We start from the raw sequence: 7,064 nt of genomic DNA, 5'->3' as shown, positions 1-7,064 counted from the left end.
CAGTCAGACTTAGAAAAATGCCAGCCGTGTCGAGGCAACCGCTTTAAGAAACGGCGAAATTATGTTATAACACCGGCCGAAATGCATTACGGTAAGTAGGAATTAATCACGTTGTCAAGCTTCTGCATTCTTGTTCCATCAGATGTCACTGCTGTTGTTTGCGGTGACATCTATCGGAAACTAGACACAATCTGTTTTCCTATAATTGTTCACAGAGGACACTGCAGTGCAAAACATTTTTTTTTTTTTTTTCCTTGGTTTTGTTTTCCGTCGATCTTGTTTTCCGTGCTGAGCACCAATGCTACCGACGCCAGGAAGGCAGCTCCCACACCTGGACCCTACCTATCGACCCATCAACTCATGAACCGGGGACCAACGGCTTTACTTGATCAGAGATGTTATGCCTCAGAACATCCCGGCGGCGCCGACTGGGATTGAACCCAGGCCTTCTGGGGTGAGAGGTAATCACGCTTACCACTACACCACCGGCGCCGCTCAGTGCAAAACATGTCTTGTACCTATGCATTTAGATTATTATTCGAAGTCCCTCTTTTGTTTACACATTCTGCACACAAAATGGCTCACCCCTCACAGAATTTCCAGCCGAATTTTATGTTTGGGGCGGGGCATAAAGTATATTTTGTGCAGAATATGTAAAAAAGGAGGGACTTCAAATGTTAAAGCAAATGCATATATAGAGGTACCATGCATGTTTTGTAGTGTCAGGTACTCTATTTTGAAATCTGTGAAAGGGAAATCACAAATCGAGTGTCATCAAAATACATGGCATGTTGAGATATTGAGGTCGTGAGAGCAAATTTTCTCTATCAAATTTGAATTTTTTGGCTCTCTGGGAACTGGTAGTAAAGCAGGTTGAACTGTATGGGGAAAAATCATTTTTATTTAATTGTAGCTTGTTCAACAATAATTTTCGGGAAAAACTCCCTGATTAATTTCTTAAGGTTTTCGTTCGCTTTTGTTGACCTGAATATCCACCGAAAGTAAATTATTCCCACTTCTCTCAATTTCTATATAGGGATTTTTATCACTTCCTACCAGCGGAACAGCGCCATCTCTGTGGAAAATTGTCGAACAAAATGATTAATTGTATGCGAAGACAGTTATCAGTCCTCTTCAGCTCCAGTTAAATGATTCTGGAGCTGGTAATTTCCATTTTTTATCAAAACAAATTAAAAAAAAACTTCCCGGTTGAAAATATCACAGAGTGGTTTTGACTCACTCTGCGCGTTAACTTTTTTTTTTTAAAGCTTTATTAAAGACATTTTTAGCCTTAGGCTAGTTCATCTCTAACTGCGCGTTAACGTAATTTACTCAAAAGTGAGGAAAAGTGTGCCTGCCCCGCTGAAATGAGAATCTCTTCATTCTTCATTCCTTTATTTAACGTCGGTCTTTGTTCCGCAATCTAGTGCCAATCACCGACGGACATCGATTGCCATCCATTGACGGCAATCGAATGTGCAGGAACACACATGAGCCGGGACCAACGGCTTTACTTCCCTTCCGAAGGAAGACGTGACCAGAGATTTTTATGCTTCAGAAAAATCCCACCGACCTCGGCTGTGATTTAACCCAGACTCATTGGGGTGAGAAAGCAGTTACGCTTACCACAATTGGGTTCTTTAGGGGTATTGAGGTAATTGCATATTCGTAATCTGCATTACAAATGGAATCGAAATCCAAAATTTCATCAATTTTGGAGCACTGGAACTAATTGAAATAAGTGTGATTACATAAGCAAAAATCAACATCTTAGCGCCCCTGGATGGTACTTCGTATGGGAACGAGCTGTCAGTTTGTTAGTTTAGTGTCAAACGGTGAAGTGATTATTTTGCTTTTAATCTTGATTTAAAAATTCAGATGAAAGTAAATGGGATCGAAAAAAAAAATCATTGTGCTCAGAAAACGACGCCCTTTCAGATGATGTATGAAAACCGGCATATTTTTCAAAATTAAAGAACCCAATTGTGCACCCAGTAAAAATCATAATAAATCACTCGATTTTCAAAACGGCCGATCAAAGCAATTTTTCAAATCATTTATTGGCCTGAACGCTAAAACAACCAACCAATTATTATTTGGGTGTTGTGTGCTGAGATACAGATATTATTGTCATACTGAACTATAGAAAAACGAATCCACTTTCTGGTTTGTTTATATTTTGGTTGTTGGCCCTTTTAAAATGTTACGCAAGATAGGAATTAAAATGATTAAAAAGGCCGAGATTATTTACAATCCACTTTCTGGTTTGTTTACATTTTAGTTGAAGGCCCTTTTCAAATGTGAACTGCTCAGGGTCTTAATCGAAACTGCCATAAAAATCTGACATTTTCAGGGATCCATCTGAGTTTCGGACCAGTCTGGAAATTCTTGTGGAAGCACATCGCATCTGCTCTTCAATACTCTTGCATTGAATTGTAATCAGGTCTTGGGAGTTAATGATGTTTTGAAGATGCATCCAACTTCTTGCTGCATTCGATGCCAAATTAAATTCTTGATGGAAATGTTTATAAGTATCAATAACTTTCCAAAAAAACCTAGATTATTGTAAAAACTTATTGTTCGCTTTCCGGCTTGCTTGGAGCTGCAACCTGAGTGTGACCATAGAGGTAACTCTAAGACTAGAAGGTCCCGAAATAACGTGCTCAACTTTTTGGCTCTGCTCTGGTACTCTCTTCGGTCCCCAGCTAATCGATTCACCCCTCGAAACATAGGAGAAACCAATAACCCCTCATTTTATCTGTCAAACTTTCATAGCGAATCAAAACAAAAACTGCGTAGTACTAGAATTTCGACTAGAATGGGATACGTTAACCGTTTGCTGGGACCAATAGGCTAGTCAAGTAGTGAGCCAATTTAAAATCGTTAGTTTCGTATTGATTGTTGGTGTGACTCCGATGATGAGGAAACATTATTCTGCATCTCGATGTTTGATTCGGATTTTAGTATCCAAGGGAGTTCAAATCAACAACAGTGAAACATAAATTATTATTTAACTTTATTAGGGAGGCTTTCAGCCTTGGGCTGGTTCGCCTCCACTGTGAAACATAAAGTCTTCTACTGCTATAGACTTCTCTGACGTTTGTAGAATGCACAAGTACTCGGGGTAAATTATAAGTATTAGTGTAAGAAAACCTTTGAATTTACCCAAAGTTCTGCACTAATACTTGTGCAATTCACAAACGTCAGAGAAGTATATTCACACTTTCAAAACAAACGATGTTAAATATCTAGTTGAAGATTTCAAAAAGCCTTAAACGAACCTTAAACTCGAATTATTGTCAAGAAATAAATAAGACCTTTTGCAAACATTCACTAGAAGATTCGGGAGAAAGATTCGCTCAGAGAGCAAGAGAGTTTCTCAGAGTAACTCTAGATTGCTCTAATGGTGGTAAGCTCCAACCGGTATTATACCCCGTTCACATTACAGCGTATATCACGTGATATACGATCCCGCATAAACGTGAACCATAAATTGACCTTACCTAAAATGGTTAAAAATTGTTTATAATCCCTGCTAAACTTTAACTGAAATGGTTATAGAACTTTACATGAACGTTTAATGATAATGTTTCAACCTTATGTATTATGGTTTTTTGGAACTGGACCTTACAAATAATGGGTTGTTAAGAACCATTACCATTCCAAATTCTTGTTTTCTCCATACATTTTCAGAAAGAGAACTATATAAGAACGTTTTTTTTTACTTTTGATTTGAGAATATTAATGGTAATGGTTATGGTAGTCAGTAAGGTCCATTAATGGTTTTGTATTATCGCTCAACTTTACGTGGAATATATCGTGAATTGGTAATCAGTAAATTACAGGCAACCAATTCGCGATATATTCCACATAAAGTTGATCGATGTTACAAAACCATTCGTGGACCTTACTGACTACCATAACCATTACCATTAAAGTTCTCAAACCATAAGTTAAAAGGTTCTAATATAGTTCTCTTTTCGAAAATGTATGGAGAAAACAAGAATTTGGAATGGTAATGGTTCTTAACAACCCATTATTTGAGGTCCAGTTCCAAAAAACCATAATACATAAGGTTGAAACTTTATAATTAAACGTTCATGTAAAGCTCTATAACCATTTCAGTTAAAGTTTAGCAAGGATTATAAACAATTTTTAACCATTTTAGGAAAGGTCAATTTATGGTTCGCGTTTATGCGGGATGTCTTGCAATGAGCACTCATACATCTAGTTTTCACTGGAAATCCTATGTATGAGTGCTCATTGCAAGACAGCCTATATTACGTGATATAGGCTGTAATGTGAACGGGTATTATCCTCGGATTAAATCCCGATCAAGAATGTCAGGCTGGTTTGATGTCGACAACAGAGTTATTCAACACAACTCAGATCATCCAAACAGGGACGGTATTAAAAGTTAATCCGAGTTGGAGCTTACCACCATAAATGTTTCACTGTCCCCCTCTCGAGTGGAACTACTCTAAAATGAGTAAAGGGTGATACGGTCAAAATTTGGTCAAGGGAAAACGCGTGTAAATCGGTGAAATCGTTTATTTAAAAAATCAAATTAAATTTCTTTTTCAAGTTCAATTAGTATAAAATTCAGGAAAAATATTCAGTTAGGCTTCGACTTTTCCAAATCTGAATTGCCGGGCCTTACGCTTGACCCCTGCCATCAGATTTTGTACAGCCACCTTGTCCACCTTCTCCGCCGCAGAAAGCCAGTTTGCCTTGAACTGCTGCTCGCCCTTAGCAGTTTTTTTTGGTCTTCTTTAGGTTCCGCTTGACAATAGCCCAGTATTTCTCAATTGGGCGGAGCTCTGGCGTGTTGGGAGGGTTCTTGTCCTTGGGAACCACCTGCACGTTGTTGGCGGCGTACCACTCCATGGCCTTTTTACCGTAATGGCAAGATGCCAAATCCGGCCAAAACAGTACGGAACCACCGTGTTTCTTCAGGAAAGGCAGCAGACGTTTATTCAAACACTCTTTCACGTAAATTTCTTGGTTGACAGTCCCGGAAGCTATGAAAATGCTGCTTTTCAAGCCACAGGTACAGATGGCTTGTCAAACCAGATATTTCTTTGCGAACTTTGACAGTTTCATGTGCTTGAAAACATCTGCTACCTTTCCCCTTCCTTTTGCCGTATAAAACTCCTGTCCCGGAAGCTGCTTGTAGTCGGCTTTGACGTAGGTTTCGTCGTCCATTACCACGCAGTCAAACTTCGTCAGCATCGTCGTGTACAGCCTCCGGGATCGCGCTTTGGCCGTCGTATTTTGTTTATCATCGCGATTTGGAGTCACTACCTTCTTGTAAGTCGATAGTCCGGCTCGTTTTTTGGCTCGATGCACGGTTGTAGACGATACACCCAGCTTATTTGCGGCATCTCGGAGAGAGAGGTTAGGGTTTCGCTTGAAACTACCGGCAACTCTCTTTGTCGTCTCAGCGGCTTCCGGTTTTCGATTTCCCCCCGATCCAGACTTCCTGCACACAAAGAATTATCATTAATAAAATTAAAAAAAACATTGGTAGAATTAAAAGTTTGCATTGGTTCTTTTTGGTAGAAAGTCATTAGCATTCAAAACAAAAGAGAGCTAACTGTCAATTCAAAAGTTATCCGCTCCCTACTTTTAAAAGCTGAAACTTTCAAAATGAGTTGTACAACTGTCAAACGAAAAGCGTGACAATCTGAAATTAAAGCGGTCTATTTTTATTTAAAAGAAAAACATTTTTGGCAAGAAAGTTTGGTAAATTTGATTACATATGAGCTGCTTTTAATGGAATAATCAATCTTTTCAACATTAAAACACAATTTTTCATTTTAAGTACTATTAATTAATAAATCAAAATGTTTCATTAATTGTTATAAAAAAAGTTGACGAATATATTTTATTGATCCATAAATATCCATAAATGTATGTTTATATGCCGTTACATACGGGGCATTGGCGAGCAGCAGCAGCTGATTCTACCTTCCCAACGTTCCTCCGCTTCCCATCACCGGAACTCTTTGTAACTACTGTGGAAATCAACCGGTATGGCAGAGAGATAACAAGAGGCTTATTTTTTGGATGAAACTAATTGCTGCCCGAACCGAACCACCACGTTACGCTGAATAAAATGATGTTGAAGTGGCTGCTGCTCTGAAAAATTAATATTGTAGTGAACTCCATATGGTACAAGTTATTCAAAATACTCACTGTTTCAGAGAAATAGTTTTGATCGAAGTTTAGATGTACGCTAGGATGTAGGTCATGTTCAATGGCTTTGGAATTTTTTCAATCTTCGCAATCTTGGCAGGAGTAATATTATGATAACCATCCGGACTAAAGCTCAAGTTTCGTTGGCTGAATCTGAAATAAATTCACACATTGACTAATTAGAAAAACACGAACACGCAGCTCTCCCACTCCATCTCAACTCACCAAGAATAGATTCCCCTTTCTGATTCCAGATGAAAATGCCACTCATCATCGTCAGCAACTTCCCACTCGGCGACTATCAATATTGTTCCGCATGCCGCGCGCTCTGTGCCATGTACAAAATCTGTATGTCGTTTCCACCCTAGTCGACCAACGGATACGGTTTTTCCCTTAATATTTATTGCTAATATTTCCTGCAAACCAAACCAAAACTTTCAAAAAGTAACTAACTTTTAACTAGAGATTTGCAACGATGTTTCGAGCGCGTAAATTGACATGCAGGCCAATGAGTATATAGAGAGGTAAAGCAGATTGTGAAATATTGTTGCTTACACGGAACCGAAAAATTACCTAAAATTAAGTTCTTTTCACTCATATCCCATGTTCCGTTCAATAAGCTAATTTTCAGTAAACCGCTTAAGGCCCACGCACATTAGATCCGGATCGGACGCGTTGCGGCAAAATGACAGCTAAATCTATTGTCTAACTGTTAAATTAACGTCAACGCAACGCAAACGGATCTAATGTGGGTGGCCCTTTATAGTAGTTTACATTTGACTACGGCAAAAATAATTACTTACTCGTGAGTATTTTCCACCAAATATTAAGTTAAATTGACTCAAATTTGAGAATATCTCATATAC

The 7,064-nt window shown here is 38.6% G+C and overlaps 1 long non-coding RNA gene across 1 annotated transcript; it reads right to left on the bottom strand.

Moving 5' to 3' along the window:
- Window positions 1-5,923: 5,923 nt before the first annotated feature.
- On the bottom strand, window positions 5,924-6,673 carry LOC135700559 (uncharacterized). The gene is made up of 3 exons (XR_010517584.1): window positions 6,424-6,673; window positions 6,199-6,351; window positions 5,924-6,141 (listed from the first exon to the last, which is right to left on the bottom strand). It is a non-coding gene; the product is annotated as an uncharacterized LOC135700559 (long non-coding RNA).
- Between the last annotated feature and the right edge of the window lie 391 nt (window positions 6,674-7,064).

The sequence above is a fragment of the Ochlerotatus camptorhynchus genome, unplaced genomic scaffold, assembly GCF_037179485.1.
Source record: "Ochlerotatus camptorhynchus isolate MF236.1 unplaced genomic scaffold, CSIRO-AGI_Acam_v1.1 ptg000012l, whole genome shotgun sequence".
Taxonomy (NCBI): Eukaryota; Metazoa; Arthropoda; class Insecta; order Diptera; family Culicidae; genus Ochlerotatus; species Ochlerotatus camptorhynchus.
Note: the sequence above shows the minus strand (reverse complement) of the source record. Positions and strands in the feature narration are given on the sequence as shown.